This window comes from Tupaia chinensis, unplaced genomic scaffold (genome assembly GCF_000334495.1).
Source record: "Tupaia chinensis unplaced genomic scaffold, TupChi_1.0 Scaffold000225_1, whole genome shotgun sequence".
NCBI classification, from domain to species: Eukaryota; Metazoa; Chordata; class Mammalia; order Scandentia; family Tupaiidae; genus Tupaia; species Tupaia belangeri.
Genome location: NW_006159700.1, coordinates 2,026,810 through 2,040,687, shown reverse-complemented (window position 1 = coordinate 2,040,687; position 13,878 = coordinate 2,026,810). Strand labels below are relative to the sequence as shown.

The 13,878-nt window shown below is 38.9% G+C and overlaps 1 long non-coding RNA gene across 2 annotated transcripts in view; it reads right to left on the bottom strand.

Annotated features, from left to right (window-relative positions):
• The window catches only part of LOC102478987 (uncharacterized), a 59,408-nt gene that overhangs the window by 43,247 nt on the left and 2,283 nt on the right, over window positions 1–13,878 (bottom strand). The window lies entirely within an intron of this gene.

Genomic DNA, 13,878 nt, shown 5'->3' with positions numbered 1-13,878 from the left:
AAAAGAAAAGAAAAGAAAAGAAAAGAAAAGAAAAATATAGCAATAGGTGGGAAATGAGAAGATCAAAGTCCTTAAAAGTCTTGACTAGTAAGTATAGTATTGCCAGTTCTGAGTAACCTGATGAGTCATAATGTGTAAGTCTGGTAAGCACAATATAATTTGAACTGCAAAGATGTGACTTCGCAATTATACTGAACAGACCCACGTTTGACTTATCTTACAGTAATCTTCCATGTCTCACATCATTTTAGTTACCCATAATCTAAAATATTACATAGAAAATTTCAAAAACAAAGAATTCTCAAGTTTTCAATTGCACCTCATTTTGAGAAGTGTAATGAAGTTTGCTGATGTGAATCTTCTCTTTGTCCAACATATTCATATTGGATATGCCACCCAGCTGTTAGCCACCTAGTAGCTACCTCAATTATCAGATCACCAGTGGAGGTATCACAGAGCTTATGTTAAGTAACCCTTATTTTACTTAACAACGAGCCTGGAGTGCAAGAGTAGTGATGTTGGCAATTTGGATATGACAAAGAGAAGCCATAAAATGGTTTACAGTTTACTAATCTCTATGTCCTTTGTCAATCTCTTACTGTGCCTAACTTATAAATAAAACTTTATCATATGTACCTATGCATAGGAAAAATATATTACATTGGGTTTGGTACTCTTAATATATGCAGTTCGAGGCATCCACTTGTTATGTCTTAGAACATGTCCTCTATAGATAAGGGAAAACTACTGTATTTAATTAGTTTAAATTCCCTTTCTGTAAAATACATGCTTTGGTCCTTACCCTCTCATAGTATAAGCTCCAAGATGGTAGTCAGTGTTGAGAAATTTGCTATGACACTTAGCCTAACTCATCAATATTAATACCTGCAATTTCTTTGTGTCTGGTTGGGTGATAAATCAACTGAGGGTGATATCCAAACCAGCATGGTAACACACTTGGTAGGGTGGAATAGTTTTGTGTGTGTGTGTGTGTGTGTGTGTGTGTGTGTGTATTTTATGGATATTCATTTGCTTCAGCAGAGCTTATTAAATATATTTTCATTTTGAAAATAAACTTATTCTTCTTTATGTTGGGTGGGATAGTTTTTAAATCTGTTCTTTTTCTTTCCTTCTCTGATACATACACATTCCAGATACACACCACCTCTTCAATTCAACCAAAACAGAAGAAAGCAGATTGACTGCTGTGTCTGTACCCTCTCCCTCCATGTATATCTGACCTAAGTACTTCATTTTATTACTCCTATCTATCTCACATCAAGAGCCAAATTTTGTGGCTAACTTAGAGAAATGTTGTGAGGATGATTGCTCTCTTTTATGTATTTACTTGTCAGAAGGCATGAACACTTGTTGAAGAGACAGAGAGACAGAAAGGAGGGGAGCAAGAAAACACTGCCCTTGGGGCATGGTCACACTGTAATCCTTTCTCTTCCATTTCTCTCTCCTTTCAGGATTTTGGGCATGCACACACATTAACCCCGTGTGTTTTTCAAGTCACTCATCAGGGACTCAAACTAAATGATCCACCATGTGGGAACCTGCCACCTCAACCACAAAGCTATGGGCTGGCTTGAGGATCTCTTCTCTGCCTTCTCTTCTTTCTTCTTCAAGGAGTCATATACTTAGTACTTTTGCATTTTTTCACTTCTCCCAGAATAATTATGTCCACTTTAGTTGGCTTCTCATAAATTCACAGATTATCTTCTTTAATTCCCTTCTCTGGCCCCATTTTCTTCCAGTTATTGCCCATTTAACTCGAAAAAGGCTCTTCCTTTACATATTCAGTTTATATTTCCTTGCTCCTTTATGACTAAAAAAGTCCCCATATATTGGCTAAAAAGTCACACATCTTTGTCAAAGAAACAAACATAACTCTCTCCATCCACCCTTATGTGGAGTCTTAAGAGGAAGAACTCCAACTGCTGAGTCTTTTGCCTGCAGAGCACAGACCCGAAGAAAGAGACAAGCTCAGTTAGTGAACTGGGAGAGTGATGTCAATCTCAGCAAATCAAGTGAAGGGCAAAGAAGCAGGGACCAGCAGGTGGTGTGATGGTTAAGGTACTGGACTCCCATGTGGCTGACTACAGTTCGAGTCCCAGACCTGGCAGTTTGCTTTCTCGCTTTCTCTGTTTCTCTGGTGAGCACACGTGCCCTATAGCAAATTTAAAAATAATAAAAACTAAATAATTCTTAAAAAAGAAAAAGAAGGACAAAGCAAATATGAGATCATGGGGATCAAGAGAGCCAAGAATAAAGTATACAAATGGAACATGGATGAAATAAGTTGCAAAGATGGTGAGCAGAAAGTTTTTTTTATCCACTTTACATGCTGGCTTGTGTGGGTAGCTGAGACTCATAAATGGCCAGGGATAAGCTGACAGTAGCCAGTGCCACTGAGACCTAAAACTGTTGCTGAAGAGTTAACTAGAAAAGTACTGCACAGTGGATGCTGGCAGAAAAGAGAAAGGTAGGAACAGAAGGGAGAGAGTGGCTGAGTTGTAACCACTTTTGCCAAAGAGAGGGGAGAGAAGAGAAAGAAAAACAAGGCTCTAATCCTTAAAAAATGTCCAGAAAGTCCCTTTAGAAAGTTTTTCAGAAGTTTCTATTTACATTCTCTTCCATCATAAACAAAACTTTTAAAAATAAATCACAGATACTCTTCATTCATTGAATGTCTGGTTGTATTTATTTTTTATTATATTAGCAAAATTTAGTATAATATAGACTTCCTTTTTTTTTAGAGGTTTTTGCTCTCGGGCACATGCGCTCATCAGAGAGAGACAATGAGAGAGAAAGTGAGAAGTCACCCCCTCCCCAGGTGGGATGGCCACATAGAAATCCCTTTACCTCCATTCTCCTTGGGTATACATGCACATGTCCCCAGTGTGATGCTACTGGGTCTGGGACTTGAACTACAGTTGGCCATGTGCAAGTAGTACAACAACGTAGCCACTACACCATCTCCTGACCCTAAATTTTTTTTTTTTTTGGAGCATTTTTTGCTGCTATAGGGTGTGTGTGCTGGCCAGAGAGAGACAGAGAGACAGAAAGCGAGAAATCATCCCCCAGGGGGGATGTCCAAGCTGCAATCCCTTCTCCTCCATTCTCCTCTCGGGATCTTGGGCATGCATGCACACTCATCCGGCGTGAGTTTTAAGCCGCCAGATCTGGGATTCAAACCACAGTCAACTACATGGGAGTCCAGCAACATAGCCATTACACTAACTGCTGGTCCTTCTGAACCTAAACTTCCTATGTACAGAAGTCGACTGGATAAATTAAGACCTTACTTTGTCCAAAAAAATCTATATTTTCACTTGCATTTTATAAGAATCTGTAGCCCATCTGGGAATGTAACAATCTATTTCTCTTCTAATAGAGATTGCATTATAAGCTCAAAATAATCAACCTATAAGTAAACAATTAGAAACTTAAACTGGTCTTATGATAATTTCTGCAAATAGTTTGAATATATAGATCTTTGAAGTACATGAGAGTTGGGGCACTGATCCTCGCATAGTTTAAAATTCACATATAACTTGAATCTCCCTTAACTGCCCATAATCTATGGGCAGGGTTGAAGCATGGCTCAGAGACTGAGTGTGCCCGTCCAGTCCCGAGTCCTGCTTCTTCCCCTCCTGCCACAGCTCTGGCTCAGCAGCCATCTCTTAGTCATGGGGAAGACAACAGACTTCCGAGGATCCAATTCAAGGTCCCAGTCCTGGAGCCAAGCCTTGACCTGAAGGTCAAGCCTGCGTGACCCATCCCTAAACTCAGGAAAGGGGCAGTGAGAAACTCAGCACCGAGAACCCTCAACCCACATATCGCTAGTCAACTCCACTGGAGAGGGAAGGAATCACATTTGATTCAAGACTGCAGTTTGAGAAGGCACAAACACTGGATTTGTTTATTTCTTCACTTTTGGGGGGAAACTCTTATTTTTAAAAAATAAGAGGGACCAGCAGTTGGCGTAATGGCTATGTCACTGGACTCCCATGTAGTTGAGCATGGCTCGAGTCCCAGACCTGGTGGCTTAAACTCATGCCGGGCACATGGGCATGTGTGCCCAAGATCAGAATGGAGGAGAAGGGATTGTGGCGTGACCATCCCCCCTGGGGGGTGATTCCTCGTTTTCTGTCTCTCTGACTCTCTCTGTCTTTCTGGCGAGCGCATGCGCCCTATAGCAAAAAGCTCTCTAAAAAAAAAAAAAAACCCAAAAAACAAAAATGTGATAAATTAGAATTTAAAAAAAAATCCATGGATCCACACAGTTCAAATCTGGATTAATCAAGGTAGACTATGCTCTGAATATACAAAGGAGGTTAGCTAGGTAAAATTTGCAGTCCGTCACACCTTAAAGTTCTATAGTTTTGTAATAAAGTGTAACACATAAAGATTTGCTTTTATTTATTCATTTATTTGCTTTTATTTATTTATTTATTTATTTTAGAAGATCAACCATTTTTTAAAGTCATGGCTCTTGAAATAATCAATTAATAGACAATAACTAGTAACTTACCTGTTTTAATCTGTTTTTCTATTGTTAATAACTGAATACCACACTGGGTAATTTTTAAAGAACAGAGGTTTATTTAGCATGTGGTTTTGAAGATCCAAGGTCAAAGGGGCTGCATCCAGTAAGGGTCTTTTGGTGGATGGAAAACGTGGTGGAAGGTATCACTGAGCAGCACAGAGCAAGCATGCCTCCATGTCTGTGAACGTGTGCCTCTGCTCTGCTCTAGTCTCAATCCCTCTCCTTGGAAAGCCAACAGGATTCAATTATGGGGGCCCCTCCCTGATGACTTTATGGAATCCTAGTCACCTCCCAAAGGCTCAACCCCTTAATCCCATAGTCAGAATAAGCTTCCGCCCTCTTAATACTATAAAATAGCAAGCAATTTTCAACACGTTAATTCTAGAAGGGCAAATTCAAAACATAATATTATTTTTAAGAAAACTGTTTATAATTTCCACATATTATTTTAAGAGTTCTTTACATTTAAAATCCATTTAATCTATAATACACTTCCAAAGTTTTTAATTCATACTGCAAAATAAGAGAAATGTAAGTGATATTTCTGGTAATATGAATATTGTGCATGACTCAGTTAATTGTAGGGCCACCACCACACAGAGTGGAAAATTTGTTAAGTGTAGAATTGTTCTGAGGCAGTAATAGGAGAACAGGATAGAATTACATTGTATCTTAGATCTTATAGGTCACAAGCCATAATGTTATCTTTCTCTCCTCTAAGAAAAATTTAAGTCTATTATGCTTTGTTGTGAACCACTGAAGTATTTTAAAAGAAATCTTTCTCAAAGTAATAATCTTTCAGTGCAATTTTCAGTCAAATGTCAGAAGCACTAACTTTCTACATTATTATTTTTTTTAATTTTGCTAGAGGGCACATGTGCTTGCTGGAAGAAGACAGAGAGAGAGAAGAAAAGCAAGAAAGCACCCCCCATGAGTGACAGACAGCTTGTTGTCCCATCTCCTTCATTTCTCCTTCTGGGATTTTGAACAAGAACACACTTGCATCCATTATGTTTTTCAAGCCACCAGGTTCGGGCCATAAACAACACAATAGGTTATCTGGAATCCAGTCAGTTTAACCACCATGACACAAGCTAACCTTATCTTTTTTTAATACCAAAACTTTCTTTAGTTTCACAATGTGGAAGTGCTTTTTATTTCTGTCAAAGGTGTTTTTGCAAATCACTGAAGTATTTTTAATAATAATTGTTTTAAATCCCATTAAACATAGACTTACAAAATTCAAGAGAAGTATAAGATATAGTTCCTCTTCCCAAGGGGCTTGCACCATATTTAGGACACAAATGAAACAACTAAAGATGCATAAATAACCAGAAGCCTTCTATGTGGCACAAAGTAAGTACAATGTGTGTCAGGAAAAGTAGGAGCTATTCAGGGACATGGCTAGCAGGGTGATCGTCAAGGAAAGTGCAGTTGGATCTTCAAAGATGGAAGAGAAGTATGTGGGCCAGTGTTTCTAAAGCCTCCAGCGCTGACTTGGCATCTTGGGACCTTTGGTGTACTGGTTGTGACGTAGACGCTGACCTTTTTATAGTTCTTGGCCTTATAGCCTAGCTCTCCTGTGCGACCTTTAGCGGCCCAGTACCTCACATCTTGGTTTCTCACCTCTACCACTGAATGATGATATGAACAATGGTACTGTACATACTTAATAGCACTGTTGCCAAGAATTGAATGAATACTTAGAAAGTAGTATAGGACATACTAGGTCCTCAATAAGTGTCAGTTATTTTCTTGTACTACGAAGAGAATATTTACTTAATAGCTTTCTTCTTTTTTTTTTTTTTTTTTTAAGAGAGAGGTTTTTGCTATAGGGCGTGTGCACTTGCCAGAAAGACAAAGACAGACAGAGAGACAGAAAGCAAGAAGTCACCCCCCCAGGGGGGATGGCCACGCCACAGTCCCTTCTCCTCCATTCTCCTCTTGGGATCTTGGGCACTCATGCACATGAGCCTGACATGAGTTTAAGCCACCGCGTCCGGGACTGGAATCGTAGTCAACTATGTAGGAGTCCAGCGACATAGCTGGTCCCAGTAGCTTTCTTTTAAACATTCAGGATTTTTTAAAGTCCATCAAATAGATATTGTGAGATAATTATTCTATATGTATAGTGAATCTCACTTGCCTCAGAAGGTAACTGTAGAAATAAATACAAGGCAAACAATGCTATTAAATTATAGGTATTGGATCATTGGGAAAGTATGACGTATTTTTCTGCTTTTCTATGCAAAAATGTGTCATGACTTTTCTGACGACCTGAAGTATGGAACCTGTTTTCTCTCTGTGAAAAAGCAAAATTCGGCAAGTGTTAGCAAGATAAAAGACATACTGGTACCAACTTAGATTCCCTCTTCCAGAAGGACTGAAAGAAAACTGAAAAGAGTAACTTGCTCAGTATGGGATTTATTACTATTTAATGCCATAGTCCATTTTCTATCTCAAATCATCTTGACATCCTTTCCATGCTTTGGGAGGGCCGATAAAAGACAAAATAAAGGAACGCTGTTCATTTGCTATTGACTGGTCTTGTTTAGAAAGGTGTGTTATACTCACTGCTCGTATATCTTCAATGGCACTTGGTATATTCTCTGTTCAGTCAATTTCAACTCCCACTCAGAAGCATAAAAATTTCTCTTTATTTCTAATTTTCTAAAGATTTTTAAATTTTATTTATCATTATTATTACTATTATTTTTAATTTGCTACAAGGCATGCACACACACCAAAGAGAGAGAGAGAGGGAAAGTGAGAAAGTAAGCCGTCAAGTCCTGGGACTGGAACGGTGGGTGGCCATGTGGGATTCCGGTGCCTTAATCACTGCACCACCTGCTGGTCCCTTACTTCTCAGTTTTAAAAGTCAAGAGGGAAAATCATCAGGTTTTCCTAAATGGGAAATTCATATCAAATTTTGCTACATACTGTGACACATCCCATGGTATTTGCTAAAACGAAGAATAGAGCTATAAAGTAAGCTTTTTCCAAATCTGCCGCTCCTCGGGTAAAAACAAAACCTAAGTCAACAACCTGGAAGAAGGCTTTCATGAAATTGAAAAAAAAAAAAAAGTGTTTTCAAAATCTGAAACTGGGCTGTGAAACTGTGTAAGTGATGTTTATGTACGCCATCAGAAATAGTTCTGCATTACCCTTGCTTTTATATTGGCTTGTCGGGAAAGTCATGATGCATTTTTGGATAGAAAAATATGTTATGACTTTCCTGACAACCTAATACATAAGGAATCAAACTGGGGATGATATTTGCAAGTGATGCTCTTAAGGATAAGCACATGATATATTTCTCAAGCCACTTTCCGAAAGTTGTTAAAATTCAGATTTGGGGGGACCAGCATGGGGTTTGGTTTTTAAGGTGCTGGACTCCCACTTGGTCAACTGTGATTCAAGTCCTGGATCTGGTGGTTTCTTTCTCTCTCCCTCTCTGTCTGTCTGTCTGTCTCTGGTGAGCACACATGCCCTATAGCAAACTTAAAAATAACCATGATAATAAATAAAATAATTTTTTTAAATTCAGATTTTGGTATATTTATTTTAACTCTTTATGATTTGTATAAAAAGAAATTTATGCCTGGAAATCTAATACAAATTACTCTAGTAATATTCTGAAATTACTTTACAATTCATACATTACTTTTAAACATATTCTACTTCCACTATTTTATTGGAAATGTTATATAATTGCAGATAATACATGTTTCAGAAACTTCTATTAGGAAATATAATTCATATTCAGAACATCTACAAAATACAAAAATGATCTGCTAGCTGGTTCATATTTTTCATTTTATTCAGTTATTCAACAAATATTTAGTAAATGACTAATATGTCTCACCCACTGATTTAGGCACTTAATATATACCAAAGGTCTTTAAAAGTTCATAGAAAATGTATATTATGAAAAACGTTATGTGTGAAATTAAAAAATTTTTTGCACTAAAATAAACTTGTACTTTATTCCATCTTTCCATAATCTTTTTGAAGTGTCCTGGTACAACAGTGGGTAAAAAATCATAATAGACAAAAATGTCTGCCCTCTTGGAAATTACATCCTAGTACCCTTTAGGCTCTTATTGAAATATAGCATGAAACATGTTTCCATTGTTACTAAAAATTATTTTTATCTTACTGTGATTTTTTTTTTTACTTAAAGGGGTGTTATAAAAAAATCATTATCTTATTCCTTAGTAATTAGCAGTTTGTACATTCATCTTTTAGAGTGTGTGAAAAAGAGTTAAAGGCCAGATATCAGGCTGCCGTGGCTGCAGGCCCTAATGGCTGGAACCCTTGGCTCATTCCCCCACCCCCACTCGCCTTTTGACTTCCGGTTTGTGTCTTGGGACTTTAAGACAAATTTGCGCCCCTCCCCACCCCAACCGGAGATCAGTTCAAGCCAGCCAGGCTGTCTGTGGCTACAGGCCCTAACAGTGACCAAAACCAATGGCCTCTACATACCCGCTTGCCTTTGACTCTCAGAACTTTGGTGTTTTGAATAGCACAGTTGTACGATCTTTTCTTTGCTCCTGAGGTGAAACTCATTAGCTCAGTTGGAGGCTCACCACTCTTTAGAAACAGGGAGGACTTTGGGTCACCCAGGACCACTGACAACAGTGCAAGGTACTGGTGAGCAACAGGGAGGCAGACCAGAAGAGAAATTGCCAATTTTCTAACCCTGCACACCTTTGAACACTCAGAGGTACCTTGAATAAGTTAGGAAGGAATGTATAGATCACCAGATGACTAGAAACAACTGCAGAGGCACAAGAAATATGAGCAATCAACAAAATGTCTCTCCCCTAAGGGAAAAGAGCAATTCCACATCACCCTCAGACAACACAGTGGAAGTCGTGGACATGTCAGATAAACAATTCAGAATATTTGTAGAGACCAAACTAACTGAGATGCGAGAGAAAAGACACAATGGGCTCCAGGAGATGAGGAAGTCCTTTCATGATTTGAAAGAAGAAGTAGGCATCTTAAAAAAAAATCAGATGGAACTATTAGGAAAGAAGAATGTGATACAGGAAATTAAAACCTTCCTTGAAGATATTAAAAATAGATTTGATCAGGCAAAAGATCAAATCTTAAATGTTGAAGACAAAATGTCTAACCTAGAAAAAAGTGTCAAGAAAATTGAAAACAACCAAGAAAAATGAGGGTAATATATGAGGAATACTGGTCACTCCCTGACCCCAAGATATTCTATAAAGCTGTGATAATCAAAACAGCATGGTATTGGCACAAAAACAAACAGGTGGACCAATGGAATAGAATAGAGACCCCAGAAATAAACCCCAAAGCTTACAGCCAAATGATTTTTGACTAAGGATACCAGTCATTCCATTGTGAAAAGGAAAACTGGTGGAAAATACTGGGGAAACTCAGGGAGACATCAGGGTAGGCAGACTTCTTAAATAAGACTCCCGAAGCACAGACAGCAATCCCTAAAATAGATAAGTGGGACTATGTCAGACTAAGAAGTTTCTGCACAGCAAAGAACAGAGTAATTAGTGTGGCTAGATAACCCCCAGAATAGGAGAATAGTTTTGTAAAATATGCCTCAGACAAGGGATAACCAGAATACACAGGGAACTTAAGTGGCTTACTTGGGGGGAAAAATAAAAAAGATTAACCCAATTAAAAGATGGGAAAATGAACTGAACAAAAATCTCTCTAAGAAAGACATATGAACAGCCAAAAAGCATATGAGGAAATACTCAACATCCCTCCTCATAACGGAGATGCAGATTAAAACCACAATGAGATACCACCTAACTCCTGTCAGAATGGCAAAGATTAAAAACATAAAAAGTGATAAGTGTTGGCAGGGATATGGTGAAAGGGGAACTCTTCTACACCACTGGTGGGAATGTAAACTGGTTCAGCCACTGTGAAGAACAATATGGAGGTTCCTCAAAGATCTACAAATAGAACTACCATTCCATCCAGCAATCCTACTTCTGGGTATCTACCCAAAGAACAAGAGAATGCTTAGTCGGAAAAATGCTTGCACACCAATGTTTATTGCAGCATTATTCATGATCTAGTACTAAGACATGGAACTAACCCAAATGTCCTCAAACAGATGAATGGATGGAAAAAGTGTGGCACATATACTCTATGGAATACCAATCAGTCATAAAAAACAAGACCAAGGATCTACTGCTGAGTGAAATGAACCTGGATATGAAAGAAAGATATGTATCCACTTAATATATACTATTTGTACTTTATGATATATATGTAAATATTGGAGGGCATAAAAGCAGTTGAAAATAGTTACGGATGCTAAAGACAGTGTGGAATGGGGCAGGAAAAGGGAATAGTATAGAGAAAGATATCAAGAAAATAGAAAGACATGACAATAGTGAGACACAGAAATGGTTACCTGTTGATGATAACATGTATAGTACTCTCAACTGGACGGGTCTGAGAAGTATTTCATGTTGGGTAAATTCTTTTTACAAGCAAAATGATATATAGTGATTGAATGTTTAAAAAAATAGTGAGAATAATAATAATCTGGAAAAAATGATGAAAAGCTATTTGATAATGATAATGTGGGTAGTAATGTCTTTGTCTTGACTGATATGCATGGAAAAAGAAATGCAATACACTGTAAAGATATACGTGATTCAACGTAATTTAAACAAGATTATGATAATAATAAAATTTAAAAAATAAAAATAATGACAAAAAAAGAGTAAAAACAGCGAGAAACACTGGGCATTTCCTTTGTCTTTCAGTCTTCCTTTTGTTCTCCTTATTTTAACTATTTCCTAGAAAAGCCCTGGGATCAGGGATTGTTATTTGTCTTGGTGTCCCAAGCACCCGACTTCAAACCTGGTGTGTAATTTGTGCTCAACAAACTATACTGAAAAATGAGTAACTTAAGTCTACAGGTGTTAACAGTACAATCAAACCAGGAGAAATCAAAACTATTGTATGGATGTTTAACAAAAGACATCCAAAGTGGTCTGATTGGGAAGGTGTTAACCACATTTTCTTACACCTGCCTGGGACTGCCTCCAAGAAAGCTCTATCATCTTGAAACCATTCCCTCTCTACCCAAAGGCATTCAGAGAACAATCAGACACCTTAGCTGGTACCTTACAAGATGGAATGTGCCTCTTCGTTTCCCTTAACAAACCGCTAGGGCCTGGGCAGAAAAGATTATGTGTGTGTCTATGTTAGGGCAGGGGGCACTAAGGGAAAGCATAAATGACAACAACAAAAAAAAGGTAAAAAAAATCACCATTAAAGCTTCCTCATCTGTGTTGTCTCAGGTACAGGAGAAAAGGTTTGAGTCTTTTCAGGTAACGACTTACTGTGTTGTCACCGACAGAACTGGATGCCTAAAAGCTTACAATTTTCTCTTTCCTTCATTTTCCTTCCTTTCCCCACCTCCCCTAGCACCATAGGGCATTTAAGGCAAAGCAAAATATGCCAAAACAAATGCCATTCTGAATGTAGAAAGAATACATTATCTAAGTGTGCCTGGAAAACAAACAAGTAAAGATTTCAGTGTTTAACTGGAGAAACAACCAGTTACAAGTCAGAAAAAGAGTATTTGCCCTGACACATTTCCTTCTCAGCATCATGCTTGGTCAGATTCATTCAAGCTTGGGGAAAGGATTTCAAATTGTTTCTTCCAACTCTGGAAACAATCCCACAGGAAGGCTCACCAGTCCAGGTAAGACTACTCACTTCCTGATCCATTAATCCCCAATTGTACATCTTTAAGGGAAAAGTTCTTTTTCTCTAGCTGGTCAGGACTAACAATGTTTGCAAAACATCAGGGTTCTAGAGGGGAATGACAAAAGAAGAATTTGGCAGATTCCATTGCCTGAACATTCATTAACCTGTATATTTCTCAACCGGCCAAGAAACTAGCTAAATATTCTTTATTTTATTATAACATCCTAAGTTAACTTTCTCTTTAGCAGAACCGGAGCCACAGCTCCAACAACTTTGACAGAGAGTCTAAGAAAAACTCCCAGCAGTGATTTGTTCAGATGAAGAAGAATATGAGGAAGGAAGCATGCTTATTCATCTAAATTATCAACTCAAATACTCCAGACAGAACCTGTCACTAACAATTTAACTTCAATTATATACACTCCACTGTGGCATCACTCATTCCTATGACACGTTTCTGCAAAAAACATGTTCAGTACTTTAATAGTCTTTTTCTTTCAATATCATCATCCCAACCACTGCTGCAACATAACGATGTGGATTGAAGAATTTCCCATTTCAATGAATGCCTTGTATTGGCATCAGAAAGTAGGCACACACTGGGAGGCCAGCCAGGGTGTGGGAACAGGCTCCTATAAAACCGGATTTTTATATATGTTAAAACGGGATTCTACCTGTATTTGCAGTTTTATATTAACCAATGTGTTCTACCCTTCCAGAACACAATGCTAACATTTTGAGAACTCTTTCATTTTTCTATTTTTTTTTTTTTGGTAAAGAAAAAAATAGATTTTAAAACAGATTTCCACATTTTTTGGCAATAGTCTAAGTACATTTTGGGAGGTGCTTTAATATTTTCTTTGGTTAGAAAAAGTTTATGCCAACCAAACTCAAAATTCTACAACTGTGCCTTGCGAATTCTATTTTGACACTCTAGAGCTGTACTAACGCCGCCGTCGGATTTCTACGCCTCAGAAACACAACACATTAACCAGTAAAATAATAGGCAGGTTTTCAGAAGGCTGAGAAGGTTGAAGTCGTTACCCAGCCAGCGAGACAGCTGTCACAGCTGTGCTTTGGATGGTTGGTTTCCATTCCTCCTCTCCTCCCCGAATCCCAACGCCAAGGCTGTGGTGAGGAGGGGGCAAGAATCTCCCAGCCCCGCCAGTTCTTCCAGCGCACCTGCCGCCCCTCCCTGTCCGTGCAGTCGCTGCCAACTTCCCGCCGGCCGCCGGGCCCTCTAGGCAGCGGACGCATCTGGCCCACCTGCTTCGCCCACCCCGGGCCGACCCCGCGGCCCAGCTTAGTGGGCAGGGCGCACTCTCTCCTTTTTTAAATCGGCTTCCCGGGGGATGTAGGATTTGGCTGAGTGTGCTCTTTGAAATACTATATTGGGAACCTCACACATTAAAAAAAAAAAAGAAGAAGAAAAGAAAAGAAAAAAATCTTAATTGCAAACCCTCCCAGTTCACTCCGCAGCTGGAGAGCAGGCCCCAGGCAGCGTCCCTCCCTCCCGCCGCCCCCGCTTCGCTCCTTCCCGCCTCCTCCCCTCGCCCGGAGCGGGACTCACGGGAGCCGCCCCCCCCCACGCGCCC